Source organism: Oryzias latipes, chromosome 2, assembly GCF_053564925.1.
Source record: "Oryzias latipes strain Hd-rR chromosome 2, Olatipes_Hd-rR_3.1".
Taxonomy (NCBI): Eukaryota; Metazoa; Chordata; class Actinopteri; order Beloniformes; family Adrianichthyidae; genus Oryzias; species Oryzias latipes.
Genome location: NC_136238.1, coordinates 50,220,138 through 50,236,036, shown reverse-complemented (window position 1 = coordinate 50,236,036; position 15,899 = coordinate 50,220,138). Strand labels below are relative to the sequence as shown.

General features: G+C 45.1%; 1 long non-coding RNA gene across 1 annotated transcript; it reads left to right on the top strand.

Moving 5' to 3' along the window:
• The first annotated feature begins 923 nt into the window (after window positions 1-923).
• LOC144989409 (uncharacterized) lies at window positions 924-14,708 on the top strand. The gene is made up of 3 exons (XR_013653554.1): window positions 924-969; window positions 13,825-13,917; window positions 14,387-14,708. It is a non-coding gene; the product is annotated as an uncharacterized LOC144989409 (long non-coding RNA).
• Window positions 14,709-15,899: the final 1,191 nt, after the last annotated feature.

The window sequence follows — 15,899 nt, the reverse complement described above, 5'->3', positions numbered from 1 at the left end:
TCCATCTTGGGCCAGACGGCCGCTCGAGCTTCTCGGTCTGCTTTGCTGAAGTCCTCCTTGAAGCGGATCCCCAGGTCTTTGCAGGTCTGGCAGTTCTTGGTGATCTTCCAGAAAGCATCTCTATGGCGCCTCGTGACGAACTGCAGGATCACCTGGCGATGTCTTCCTTCCTCCCTCCTCCCCAGTCGATGAACCGTGTCCACCGTCGTGTCCATCACGTCTATCCACTGTGGTGCGATTTTGGACAGGATTCCAACCACATGTTCCCTGATGTTCTCCTCATCTTTTTCTTTCAGTCCATGAATTTTCAAGTTACATCTTCGTTTGTATCTTTCCAGATCAGCAACTTTTTCTTTCAGGTCTTGGTTCTCCTTCATAATTAGTGGGATTTCTCTTTGCATCGTTGCAATCTTTGTCTTACAGTCTTTTATTTCAGCCGCGTTCATCTCAACGAGCCGGGAGATGTTTGCCACCATTGCGGTGTTTTCACGCAGCTGACTTCCAAAGTCTTCTATTTTGGACGTTAGCCTTTCAATTGCAGCCAAAACAGCATCTTCAGATCTGGAAGTTGACTCCTGTCCCGCTTTTACCTTCAAAGGTGGTCCCGTAGATTTTGTGGGAGTAGGTGGTGGTTTTCTTTTCATGTTAGAAGCAACGTCCATGTGGGAATAGTCATGCTCGCGCGTGGCCGACGGCTGCATTGTAGTTTGCTTCGGACTTGTTTTCTTTGACGCCATTTGAGCAAAAAATAAACTCAAAGATTTTTCTTCCAAAACAAAGATGCAATCAACGTGCAACTGTTTTCCAGTCAAACCGTTCTCTCTCAGTTTTCAAATTGCATTTACCGTGCAAATCGGGGCAAAAGGCGAGAGCTTAACAAGAGACGTCCGCTCAGTCCGCCATCCCAGCCAGAGGTCCGTAGCAGTGCAAGTGAGTGTAGCTCTTTTGGCGTGTGCTGCTGAGTTCACCGTAAGTTTTAAGAGTTTTGCCTTTTACGCGTCATTACCGCGTTAACGCAAATGTTTGTAACGGCAGAAATTATTTGTAACGCTGGTTAATTGCGCGTTAGAACTGAGTGTTTGTTGACCCCGTATTGACGGAAGAAAACCGCGAACACGTCAGTTTCTGTGCGCGCGGGTTAACTCCTCCTCTGCTCAGCGTCAACCCGAACGCAAAATGGAGGTGGGCGGCTCCTGCCTCACTTCAAAGAACTCTCCACACCTGCTCCCACCGTCCTCCCTCACCCTCCTCAAACAAGCCTGCTTAGTTCTCTCATGGTAAGCAGGCACATAGCGGTGGCCTATATTTTGAGTTCAGGATATCAGCAAAAAATAACTAAGATAAAATGTATTAAAAATTTTATCGCTTGATATATATCTATAGCTATATATATATATCATCACTGAGGATATAGATAGATAGATAGATAGATAGATAGATAGATAGATAGATAGATAGATAGATAGATAGATAGATAGATAGATAGATAGATAGATAGATACTAATCTTTTATCGTCTTTTTCTTGTCTAGATCATGTGGACATGCAAAGAGTGTTCTGCAATTGTATATAAAAGGTATGAGCTACTATATTTTGTTTAAGGACATGAGCATCACACTGTGACACTTCTATGATAATCTGTATACTGGTATTCCGTTTGAGATTGAATTACTCCGTGTTTTAGGTAAATGCCACCTGGTGTCCACCTTCATGTTCCAGCTAGATCATTATTCAGATCTGTTGTTAAAGACCTTCCAGAAGACGGAGGGAACATCAGGACTAAAGATAACAAGAATCCTGGCAGCCATGGGCAAGTTTGGTACTTACTGAAATCATTTACACTTATCTACATTATAAAATCAATTTCTACCCTAGCCTAAGTGTTTTTTTCACTAGGAGCACTGTGGCCCCCATCTGAAAATTATAGGGGCACAACCAGAAAATTTAGGGGCGCATACCGTAAATCAACATGCTAACCAAATCTACTAATTTCCACTGTATTACTAATAAATACTTTAATAATAGATGCAGAAATTACAATCTGCTTTTTCAAATTCAGTGTCACATTTTATTCTGCACTTTTGAAGATGCAACAAGAAGGTAAACTGACAGCACCATCGCTGTCATGATGGTACAAATAGTAAACAAAATATCATACATTTAGAATAAAAAAAGGTTTTTAGTAACAAAGTGATTACCGTAGTAACCTTTAGATCATTTCACAGTTTCAAACAATACTTAAATGTATGTAAACATTAGGGGATGGAAATTCATGTTTGTGACACCAAATAGGTGCAGCCAAGATGCACAATAAGCGTGTTTGAGATCACCCAGATGGACGCAACGCTGCGCAGATCACCTGGTGTGTGACGTATATTTTTTTTTTGCTCCAACATCACCTGTCGATCAAAACAAAAATATCACGAGAAAGGGGTGGGAGCAAGACCCCAACCTGAGCGAACGCAGCTGGAAATTTATTACTGAACTGACTGAAAGCTGCCCAGATGACTACAAAACAATGCATTATGGGACATGTGTCTTGATGGTTTTTGTAGTTCAGTGATCAATTAAAATAATTTAATATGCCAACTGATTTAAAAAGGCTACATACATTACAAAACATAATTAAAATAATTATAAAAGATATTATATCAGAAATCACAGATCATACTAAGGGGAAGAGGCATATTAAAAGTAAATTGAATGTTAAGGACAACAACTTCCTGTTCTCCTTAAGTCTCGCTGAAGCTTCGCCTTCACCCCCCCACCCCCCCCACCCCCCCTTGGTCCCAGGCGCGGCGCTGGTTCATCTAATCGTTGCATTTTCCGACCGTGTTTTAAATGTGTCTAAAGGCCTGTTCACACCGGGACGAATTTCGCCGGCGATTTTCGCCGACGTTTAACGCCTCGTGACTAAACAAAGGGCACCAACGAGAGTGTGCACACCGACGCGAAAAAACGCCAGGCGTTAAAGCGTCAAAAAAAAAACGCCTTGGGTTCGTTTTTTTTTTTCGACGCGTCGCGTCGAAATCTACTCGACCAATGAGAATGGCGCTTTTGCTCACGTGTCTGGAGCTTCTGAAGTTACAGTAAAACACAACTTGGGGGCGCTCAAACACAAAACTGCCTTTCTGAGCACACATACCAGCAAAGAAGATAGACGCCAAGTAGCGTCTACACTGCCGCGAAGCAATAATGACGGACATTCTAAAATATCCCCGAACCAAGCACCAGTTGGAGCTACTGGTGCTTGAAATATTCATGTTTTCTTTGTATGATTCTGACAAGCGGGTAAATACTTGCTCTCTTCTTCTGAGTGAAAAGCGACTTTAAGAAGCGTAAAGTTGCGCAGCGCCACCTTGTGTACAGGAGTATTTCTGTTTTACATTAAGCGCCACCTAATGTCAGGGAATGAAATTGCATGTTCACTCCACTCATCGTCAGCGAAAATCGCCTGGGTGTGAACACAAAAAACGTGGCGAAAAACGCTGGCGAATAACGCCTGGCGAATATTCGTCCCGGTGTGTACGGGCCTTTAGACGAAATCGTGTTGTTGCTCGCACGTGTTTAATGTTAGAGCCCCGTTAGCTGTCACGCATGTAGGTGTGGGACATTTATGCTCCTCAGCTGACCCGACTCGCGGGAGCGGTGTGCTGCCGTTACAGCCGTGCATGAGAGCCGTGGTTTGCTTCGCGAGTTTGAGACCCCTGCTGTACACTCTGGCAATAGCTGCAGGTCGGAAGAATGAATCAATAGTTCGCTTACCCATAGCTCAGACGCACATATCAGGTTGTGATGATATTTGTCTCCGTTTCCTCTCCACAGATGTTTACGCGCGCTCGATTATCTCTAGGCCCCTCCCCCTCCACGCATTTAGCCAGTTAACTTACAGTGACTTTCCCTATTCTTCTCACACGCAGTGGCCGCCTCACAGACGGGCATCATGCGAGTGTGCTCGCGTTTCATGAGTATGTATGCGAGTGTGTGTGTTTGCGTGTGTGTGCGCCCGCGTTTCATGAGTATGTGTGCAAGTTTGTGTGTGTTCGTTTGCGTGCGTGTGTGCTCGCGTCTCATTAATTATTTCATTGATCATTGACGTGCCCCTTCCATGTTTAATGTATAAAAAATACGGAGGGTGGGGGAGGCAAATTTACTGTTCGCACATGTGCGACTGGATGTAAAATTCAGTCGCACATGTGGAGACGTGATGCTGTAAGGAGACGTGATGCTGTAGTATCGCGAGAGCCGACGAGAGGAGTGTGGTGAGTTTACTTGGCGGCGCGTAAGTTGTGAACAAACATTTTTGATTTATTTTATTACACCGCCATATTTAAATAATCCAGAAAGTTAAAAAATAAAAATCTGAAAAAGTTTGTCAAGCATTTGCCAGCCTGGATGACCTGGAGGACCTGGAGGATCTGGAGAATTACATCGACGAGTGTTTCAATACCTGCGTCATGAGGAAATCCAACACCGCCACTCCTTCCACCAAACGCAACCGTCCCGAAGACTCCCCGGGGGCTGTCTCCTCTCCAGGCAGCAACATGAGTGACATCCTGGATTCAATTGATAAAAGGCTCTCCAGCCTTGATTGCCGTTTAAATTTGCTGGAGATCCTCCATAAGGAATTCCAAGGTCTGCGAGAGTCTCTGGAGTTCAGCCAACAGCAGGTGCAGGAGCTCGCAGCGGAGAACCAGGCCCTCAGAGAGACCGTCAAGACCCTGGGCCACGACACCGCCCGTCTCTCTGAGGAAAACCGATCCATAAAGGAAACCCTCCTGGATCTTCAGGCGAGGAGCATGAGGGACAATCTAGTGTTCGCAGGGATTCCAGAAGAGGCAGGAGAAGTCCCGGAGAACATTGTTAAGTCCTTCATAGAGGTCCACCTGAAACTCCCCAAGGAAGAAGTCCAGAAGATCTCCTTCCACAGGGTTCACCGGCTCGGAGGAAAGAGGCCGGACAATCAGCGTCCCCGTCCTATTGTTGCTAAATTTGAACATTATAAACAAAAGGTGCAGGTAAAAAGCAGAGGGCGAGAGCTGAAAGACACACATTACAGCGTGAATGATCAGTTTCCAGGCGAGATCCTCCGCCGGCGGAAAATCCTCTTCCCGCTGAGGAGGAAGCACCTGTCTGCTGGAGCCCGCGCGGTGGTTGCCGTTGATAAACTTTTTGTGAACGGCAAGCTGTTCCGGGACCCAGAGGTAACACCCTGGCTGTGCTGAAGGCTTTCAGAGGCGCACTGACATCTGCGCCGCCCAGAAGAAACCCGCAAACTTATTTAATTGAATAGGAAATAATCGGATCATCAATAATCTACACCTCTCAGGAAAAGTGTTTTTTCTTTCTCTCACATTCATGTTTCTGTTGTTGTTTCGTTGTTTTTGTTTTTTGTTCTTTCTCTTTCCCTCTCTCTTTTCTCTTGTCCCCCCCCCTTCCCATTTCCTCATATGTGAATCAGGTAAAGTCAACGCAACCACGGTGAGTATTTATTTATGCACGGAACGGGCGCGCGCGCATACTAGTGCGCATAAGAGCATGCACACGCGATCCCGCACACACACGTTGATAAACTGCAAAAACCTCACTTAGACTCACACAGGACGCACGTAACATGCAGCTCATAGCCAAGACACGTTCACCCACAACGCACAGCGCTTGTCAGTGTAGCAGGAACGCACAGCGGGCACGCGCACACGGACGGGCACACGCACTATTTAGCCTTGCACTCTCCCGGTTAGAACAGCTATGAACAGTCTTAACATCGTTAGCTGGAATGTGCGTGGACTTGGTTCTGGGCCAAAGAGATTGAAAGTGTTAAATCACCTGGATGATCTTAAAGCAGATATAGCTCTGCTGCAGGAGACCCATTTATCTTTATCAGCTGGTCATCTCCTGTGCTGTTCCCAGTATCCAGCTATGTATTCTGCCAGTTTCAATTCCAAACAAAGAGGGGTTGCAGTTTTGATTAATAAAAATGTTACATTTACTCATAAGGATACAGTTACTGACCCAGAAGGCAGATTTGTAATCATTAATATATCCATTCAGAACAAGGACTTTTGCATAGCCAGCATCTATGGTCCTAATTTTGACGACTCTTCCTTCTTTCACAGATTCTTCACCTCACTCTCAGTTCACTCTGACTCCACAATCATTATAGGAGGAGACTTCAACCTTGTTTTGGACCCTGAACTTGACAGACTCAGCACAGCAGCAAACCAGCGTACATGGCAGTCTGCAAGTATTCTAAAGCAGTACATGAATGATCTGGGTCTCTGCGACGCTTGGCGCTCATGTCATCCAAGCACTAAGGGGTTCACCTTTTTCTCTCCAGTTCATCATTCACACTCTCGTTTAGATTATTTATTAGTCAGTAACTCCCTTTTGAAAGAAATTAAAAGTTCCAACATTCATTCAATTATTATCAGTGACCATGCACCAGTTTCTGTTACTATTTCAAGGGAAGTACCCAGACCCTCGGGTTCAACCTGGAGGTTTAATACGTCTCTGTTAAAAGACCAGGAATTTATTGAATTCTTTAAAAAAGAGTGGGCAACCTTCTTAGAATTCAACAATACTTCTGAAATATCACCAAGTATTCTTTGGGAAGCAGCAAAAGCAGTCATGAGAGGGAAAATCATCTCTTATTCAACGCATAAAAAACGCAAAGAGAAAGCAGATTTATTAGAATTAGAAAATAAAATAAAAACTCTGGAGACTGCTTATGCTGCTTCTGCACAGGAACACATACTGGGCGACCTGAAAAATTTAAAGCTGCAGTTAAATGACATCATCAATAAACAAACACAATTCCAGATACAAAGGCTTCGACTGGAAAGATACGAAAACTCAAATAAATCTGGCAAATTTCTAGCTAATCAGCTTAAAATTAATAAAGAAAAATCAACAATCACTTCTATTATGGACCAAACAGGGAATGTCACCCATGACCCGGTAAAAATTAATAATGCGTTTAAAGACTTTTATCAAAACTTATACACTCCACAGATCAATCCATCAGAACAAGGCATCAACTCATTTCTCAACAATATAAACCTGCCCAAGTTAAACGAAGATCAAATAACAAACTTAGACTCTCCGCTCTCGTTGTCTGAGCTTCATGAAGCTCTGTCACTTATGCCTAATGGTAAAGCACCAGGGCCTGACGGCTTTCCTGCAGAGTTTTATAAGGAATTCTGGGAACAACTGGCACCAACGTTTTATAAAACGGTAAAATTTATCAACGAAAGCCAATCTCTACCACCTAACATGAACTCTGCCAACATTATCCTTCTTCTAAAACCAGACAAAGACCCCACGAGTCCTTCAAGCTATCGCCCCATTTCTTTAATTAATGCAGATGTAAAAATGATCTGCAAAGCACTAGCACAGAGAATAGAAAAAGTCACTCCTCACATAATTCACTTTGATCAAACTGGATTCATCAAAGGCAGACACTCGGATGACAATGTCCGCAGACTCGTTAACATAATAGACTTTGCCACCATCAAAAACCAGGAAATGACTATACTATCACTGGATGCTGAAAAAGCCTATGATAGAGTAAACTGGAAGTTCCTCATTGCTGCCCTCCATAAGTTTGGGTTTGGAGAATCATTCATCAATTGGATCAAAATATTATATCACAACCCCAATGCATCAGTTAGAACTAATAAACAGACTTCCAACAGGTTTTTTCTTGGAAGAGGAACTAGACAGGGTTGCCCACTCTCCCCCTCTCTTTTTTCAATATTTATCGAGCCTCTAGCTGCAGCAATAAGACAGAATGAGAGTATTAAAGGAATTAAAACCAAACACAGCCATCATAAAATTAGTCTTTATGCAGATGACATATTACTGTTTTTAAGTAATATACATTCTGTAAATGAAACGGCAACAATCATTAATGAATTCTCTTATATATCAGACTATTCCATTAATTGGAATAAATCTGTTTTATTACCACTGAACAGTAATGCAGAGCAAGGACTCACAATACCAGTCAAATCAGGCAATATAAAATATCTAGGTATTTATTTTTCCCCCAAAATTTCAGAACTGGTGCAGCTAAACTACACCCCATTACTGAAAAACATACAGGACGATCTAACACGCTGGACCAACCTGCCTTTGTCCCTTATGGGCAAGGTAGCCACGGTAAAAATGAAAATCTTACCCAAAGTTAATTATCTCTTCTCAATGATTCCCACACAACCGCCATTAAAATGGTTCAAAACATTAGACTCATCCATATCAAGCTTTCTATGGAACAATAAACCTGCAAGAATTAGTCTAAAAACTTTAAAATCTGCAAAAAGCGGTGGAGGATTAGAATTACCTAACTTCCACAATTACTTTCTTGCAAATAGATTACAATATATCTTAAAATGGTTAAAAAATAATCCAGAAACTAACTCATGGTTAGACTTGGAACAGGCGTTTTGTGGAAAGATCAACCTGTCAGATCTTCCATTTATTAGCCAAATAGTTAAAAAACAGGATTGTTTCAAAAGTATTAATATAAATGCCACTTTAACAGCCTGGTGGGAATTTCTCAAAATATCAAAATCATCAATTCAACCGTGCAAAATGACACCCATCTGGAACAACCCAGACATCCTCATAAACAAAAAAATTATCCACTTCCCAGCTTGGCAAGCAGGGGGCATAAAACATCTAGAGCATATAATTATTGATAGAAGATTCATAACTCCCCAGGAACTTCAAGACAAACATGGAATATATAACTTCTTGGAATATCAGCAACTTAAATCAATTATTACTAAAAAGTTTAAATACAGAGACAACGATTTAAAGCTACCAGATGTAGTTACCACTCTGATCAATTTCTCAATGAATAAAACTCTCTCCAAAATATACAAACTTTTATGCAATTTAGATAACAATATTTCACTTCCGACAACAAAATGGGATGCGGATTTGAGCATCAGCACAGATGAAAGTTTTTGGTCAGAACTTTGTCTAAACACCTTTAAACTGACAAAAAGTCCAAATCTGCAGCTAATTCATTTCAAAACTCTTCACAGAATTTACTACACTGGACAGAGGATGTTCAAGATGGGTCTCAGTAACTCAGACATTTGTCAGCACTGTGACAGTAATCTACCCGACAATTACATGCATGCACTATGGTTCTGCACGCCTGTCCAGGCTCTCTGGCAGCAGGTATGTGCCGATCTATCAGTCTGGCTAAAGGTTTCAATCACGGCTTCACAGTCACTTTGTGTGCTTGGTGACATGAGTGCCATCGATGTAGAAGGAGGATTAGGCTCTATCATTTTCATAACTCTTTGCATTGCTAAAAAAACTATTTTAATAAATTGGAAAAGCAAAAAAAATATAAATTTAAGTCAACACAGAAATCTGCTGCTTGATCATATCAGCTTGGAAAAAATGTCAGCCCAAAGTTCAAGTAACTTCGAAAGAATTCGGTCTCTCTGGTCTCCCATAGCTAACTCCGTGACTTAGGGGGTGGGGGGGGGGCCTGGTCGTCGCTGCTCCTTGCCCTTCTGCCGTGGGCCGGGGTGGGGGTCGGGGCCTCCGGTGCCTGGCGGGGGTTGTTGGGGGCTCCGTTGGTCGGGGGATCGGGTCCGGCGCCTGGGTGGGGCGGGCTGGGGCGCTGCGTGGTCCTTTGGGCTTGGGTGTGGGGGTGCGTGGTGGGGGGTTGGGGTGGTGGTCTGGCCTGGCTTGGGGGGGTGGTCCCTTTGCCTGTGCTGGGGGGGGTTGGCGGGGGGCGCTGCTCGGGGGGGGGGGCCAGCGGCGCTGGATGGGCTTCCCATCTACGCCTGGGGCTGGGATCGGCCCTTCCCTGGCTCTTGGGCGGGACGGGACAACCCTCTTGGGGCCCCCGGTCGCTCTGGGTGTCCTCCGCTTCGGCTGCGGGGTCTGGGGGGGGTGGGGTGGGGGGTCTTATCGGCCCTGGCCTGTGGGGGGGCATTCTGGGGGAGGGGGGGGGGGGGGGTCCACTATTGGTACGGGGCAGGGGGGGTTGACGGGTCGGGGTCTCCGCTGAGGCCATCGGCGGTTTCCCCGGCCGGTTGGCTGCCTCGGTCCCGTCGAGGCCTGACCAGAGCTCTTCTAGGGCCGGCGTTTGGGGGTGGGGGCCTGGGCTTGCTCCGGGGGGGGGCGGCGCTTTCTGGCTCCTCTCTCTCTGTGTGGGGGGGGGGTGGTGCTGGGCCTGGGGTGTCGGCGCCTTCGGGGGTGGGGCCCCTGGGCTGGGTGGGCCTGGCCCCCTTGCTGGGGGGGGGGCGGGGGACAGCTGTTTGACCACCGGGGGACAGTCTATCAGCTGTCCCCAACTTACCCCCTTCCTCATATAACCTCATAATAGGGTGAGGGGGTGGGGGGCTTAGCCTGCGATGAGCCTTGGGGGGGGGTTTACTAGGCAGTGTCCCCCCTCCTATGGTTGCCGTATGGAGTGGGCCCCCCCTCTTTCGGTTTTATTTGCACCTTAGACATGTAGGGCCCTTGGTAGGGGGGGTGCTTGGACATCACTGCCAGCAAGCAGCGGATGTCCTCCTAGCACCCCACCCGCCAATTTTAACCGCACCTTAGACATTTAGGGCCCCTTGGTGGGGAGGGTGAGGGGACGTCACTGTGAGTAATCAGGAGATGTCCCCTTAGTGCCCTACCCGCCAATTTTAACTGCACCCCCCTTAGTACACACACCCCTCCCCCCTCAATATATACATCCCAACATAAACACACACACATGCAGACACACACCATCTCAAACACACATTTTGCAAGGAAGGTGGGACCTGGGTCCGTCTGTCCCCTGCCTCTTCCCTGGTGGGGGGTGCGGGCCCCCCTTTGCAACGGCGGCCGTGTCCCCGGGGTGCCGGCTTCCTGGGCCCGGCGGTGCTCTCTCCGCGCGGTGGGGGAGTTCACATTACATCTGAGCCGAGGGTGTCTGGTCCCTGGGGGGTGGGTTCTGGTCCTTGCTCCTGAGTGCTGGGCCCCGCCAAATTTCCAACTGTGGCCGAGCCTGGTCGGGCCATATTTATAACACCCTTTGTGGGCCCTCTTTTTTTCCCCGGGGTTCCCCCCTCCTGGGCGGGGGCGGCGGGCCCCCTGCCTCGCTCCTCCCTGGACCAACCGTGGGCCGGGCGGATGGCTGCCTGGAGTGCGGAGCGGGTCTCCCTTGGGGGGTCCTGGCTCGTACCTGGGGTTGGGGCGGGGGGATGCCCGGAACTCCTGGGCGGTGGTGGGGTGCTCGTTTGGGGCTGTGGGCGTCCTTCTCCGGTGGGGCTCTGCGTTGGGTTCTCCCGGCGCGGCGGGGGGGCTGCTCTCCTGGTTGGGCTGGGGCGGCGCTCTCTTTCCCTCCGTGCCTCCCTGGCCTCTGGCTCTGGGGGCCTTGCGGCGGCCCTGCTGGCCCTGGCCTGGGTGGCGGGCTTGGTCGCCCGGGCGGCGGTTGTTCCCTGCCGGTTCCCGTGTGGCGTTGGGGGGGTTCCGGCTGCCGCTGCTGCTGCGGTGGGGGTCTTGGGGTGGGGATGGCTGGGCACTCTCCTTCCTTCTTTTCACGTTCCACCATCCATTTTAGAAGAACATAAAACCTCACCTGAGCACTGGTGTTAGCTCACCTTTGTACTAATAGTTTGCATGACTGAATGACTGAAATATTTCACACTAGTTGGTTTTAAGGCATAAGTATGCGTGTGTGAACACTATCTGTTTTGTGTACATGTCGACAGGTGGACATTTTTGCAGCTAGCAGGTGTGTTTATAACATTTGAGTGTGTGTGTGGACGGGCCCCGCCCTTTTTGTACTGCATTTGAACCTTACCATAATGATTAACAACCAGTAAACTTGTTGCTGTATGCTGCTTCATGGTCTTATCCCCCTTCCCCTCCTATTATCACCCCCTACCCCCCCCTCTCTCTAACATCCCTCTCTCTTCTTCCCCTCTTTCCTTTTCCGTCCGGTCCAACACCAAAGATTTTCAGACATGATTGAAATGAATAAAGTTTGGCCTCAATTACAAAAGGGGTTTATTCAGACATACCTTTGGTTTGTCAGAAGATTAATAACCCCTCTTGTTAAAGCAAAATATGTCCAACACAAGAGGCCCTCAGCTCTCGTCTGTCTGCCCAGCTGTTGGACAGGACATGTTAGAAAAAAAAAAAAAAAAAATTCAGTCGCACACTCTCAAATTTTGGTCGCAAAATGCGACCATTTAGTCGCAGTCTGGAGCCCTGGCTCATGTGTTTGAATACACCCACATCTGCCAAACAGCATGGACCTCTATTCTGTTCACAAATTCCTCAGTTATGTTTTTTATTTTTTTATTTATTTTAATTGACAATCTAGGTATCATACATAAAATTACAAACAGTAACCATATAATCAACATTACATCCCTCAGTTATAATGAGGAAATTTACATCCGCGATTCCCCATTTCCCATGAGTCTTAGGGGCTAAAGGCGGGTCTAACCCCCGGCTCGCCACACTGTTGTCAGTGTTTAAAGAATGAGCAGCAGTGGATGGAGGGGGAGAGCATCTCTCCTTCCACTTGTGTCGCGGCAGCGTTATGGTGGTAACGGGGCTGGTTAAAAAAAACACACCAGTAAAATAAAGCAGCGGCGACTGAAAAGAGCGTGCGTCAGAAGTTTCCTTCCATAACAAACACTGTTGCTCCGCGGACGCCCTCTGCGCTCCACGCTCGCCAAGTGGGCTCCTTGTCTCCCCTTCCTATCTTCTCCGACACCCCTGGCCAGGGCGGCTCCAGGGAGAAGCGCTTCGTCCCCATTGCGCCGGTGGATGGAGCAAATCGTTTCTGTGCAGAGCAATCGGACTTAATACTGTACGTTTTGTGGATGAGGGGCGGATGCGTTGTTACGTGTTGGGAGCCTTCAGACTGCCATCGGCCCCACAGCTCTATGTAAACGAGCAGCAGGACAACATTTCTCCAGCTCACACGGAGGCTGTGAGCTTTTTAATGCAAAATTCCGCTCAGTCCAAACGATCACGTCAATTTGTGTTTCCAGTCGTGTCCCGACAAAATAAAGGCTGATGTTATCACACATATTTATGTTCAGCCAAGCTACAGATTGCAGCTTTTCCCGCATCGATTCATGTTCATCCAGGCTAAATGTTGTTAGTGCATGTTAGCCTTCACCTAACCATACTTTCGGCTTCGTTCCGGCAGAAAAAAGCACTGACAACACAGATTAAAAATAAAATGAGCGAACAGGCGCTTCATAATAGCCATAACATAGCAATAATAAACCTACGTTTAAAAGATCATCTCGTATATTACGGAGCTGCTAATAGATGGACTAGTGTCTGATGTGACTGACTGTGACTGATGTAAATTCACTCCATGCGCTGTTCTCTCCGTCATGCAGCAGAGCGGCTTTTCCAAACCCGTTGGTGACGGTGGATTTTTTCACGTTGCTTTTAACGATTGCTTTGAACTTGAAAGCTGCATCATATTGTAGTGGCGATCACGTGCACGTTGGGTCTAATGGCACCAAAGGACTCTGGGATGCGGCCGGGCATGCGTGTTTCTTTGAGTTGAACCATGACTGAAGTGTCTAAGACCTGAAGTCAAGTCCATGCTGTTTGGCTGCTTAGAGGTGCGTTGAAAAATAAATGGCTCATTGCTTGGAGTTGGATAGAGTATTCAACCCATGCTCTGAGTCCGCAAGTACGTTCATGGCGGCCGTCAATTAAATCCATAAATTAGCCGCGTCACTGAATAAGCCGCAGGGCTGCAAGCGCAGGAAAAAAGTAGCGGCTTATAGTCCAGAAATTGCGGTAGTTTGTGAAAGTTTCTTTTTTGTGTGTGTTTTCACAGAACACATCTGTTGAAAAACGAAGAGAATGCATCCTGAAAGCGGTTTGTCTTTACCTCAATAAAAGTCCTGATGACCTGATAAAGGAGTCCCTGGTAAGTGTCAAATTTGTATGACATGAATCCTTGGGTGTAACATTTCTTCACTTAGAAATGTTAAGACTATCTTCATACAGGTTTTGTATTTAGCTCCATAAACAAATAAAACTCAATTTTTCCTAGAAAGCTCGGAATTTAAAGCGTGCCTACAAGGTTTGGTGGTCAATCATCCAGCAATTTACAATATTTCTTACAGATTTTTAGTCCAGATCTTGGGTAAATATCAGGAGTTTTTATCTAGGCTGAAAAAAGTCATGATGTAGGTAAAGCTTTTTATATATAAGTATTTTCTAGTTGTTGTTTTTTATTATTGTAGTTGATTTTGTATTTGGGTTGTTGGTAAATGCCGTAAAAAATTTGAACTTTAATCAATTTTTTTTTTATATATATAACGTGACAGTAAGACTATCTGAAACACACCTACAACACATCTTCATAAGTAATTTATTTTAATTCCCTGCTTTAGGATGCTGATCTTGAAGCGGAGCAGGCAACGAATGAGCAACTCGACATGGTGATTCACGTCATTCAACATGAAGGAGCTGAGCCCACAGATGACCCCGCGGAGGTGAACATTTTCATAGAGGGGTTGGAAGTGCTGCAGGATGTAAAGGACATGGCGTATGGTTGCGCTCTCCTCCTGGGGCTCATCTACTGCCTTAATTTGGAGTTCCCCAGTAAGCTGAAATACACGTTTGAATTCATTCCGAAAGTATTGATGGACATGGATGGACAGAAACTGTCACCCAAGTTACAGGTCCTCAAAGGTAAACTATACGAGTAAAGGAAAGTTCAGCAAGTTCCTAAAGCATAATGCTTTGGATTTCTCACAGTTGGAGTTCAGTTAATGTGTTACCGTTTCTGATTGTTAATCGTTTTATCACCTCACCAATGCACTTTGGTATTTTGTATTATTTTGTTGTTTACATGTGTCTACACATAAAGGGAAATAACGGGAAAAGGCAACAAAGACGGACACGCACTTAAGACGACACAAACTCAAAAAGGCACTTTGTTAGGTCCGTTTGACAGTTGACTTGTGTTTGCCCTTAAATTTGTTATAAATAAAAAATGTGAATGTCAAATGATTAAAGTTGTGCTTATTGAAGTCCTACATGATTACAATTAAATTTAGTATTGTTAACGTGAGGGATTTTAGTAAATGGAACAAAAAACTCAACATGATTCATAAATTTAACATAACTAAAAAATCAACACTTGATTATGAATAAAACAAATTATTAAAGTCAACATAACAGTTAATAAATGGAATGGAAGAATTTTGAGTAAATCCAATATAAAAATTAATAACTTTTACTTAATAATAAGTAAATTCAATCTAATGATTGCTAAATTCAACGCAACAATGTTGAGTAAATTCAATATAATGATTAATAAATCCAACGCAACAATGTTGAGTAAATTTTACATAATAGCACTATGTAAACTTACAATAACTGTGTAATGTAGTGCTTATTCAAGATAGTATGTTGAATTTTAGTCATTCAGTCTGTCTCAGATTTAAACAAAATTGTTTTGTGGGACCGGTTGACGATACTTTTTTATTTAAATCTAATGTTTCATTTCTTTGAGTGTAGATGTGGCACTAAAAATCAACTAATTTACACTTAAACTTACCCGGGTACAACAAACAGCAGGAACCCACACTGTGGGAAAGAATCCACACATCTGACTGATGTTCACGTCCAACAGAGATAAACAGCTGGACAATAAAACCCATGGACAAATCTACATAGATAAGATTGGAACAGAACACTGAGAACCAAACATAACAGAACAGTTCTAATGTCTACTAGAAAACAGGAATCACAAGAACACCAGACACAAACACCAGTCTGGTTCTTTGTCCTTTAGCCTCTTCCTTCATACGTTTTTAGGTAAATCTTTTCTTCACTAAATTTGGTCTGACAAAATATAAACTGCAGTTACTACTTTTTGTTTAAAATAATCATATTGTC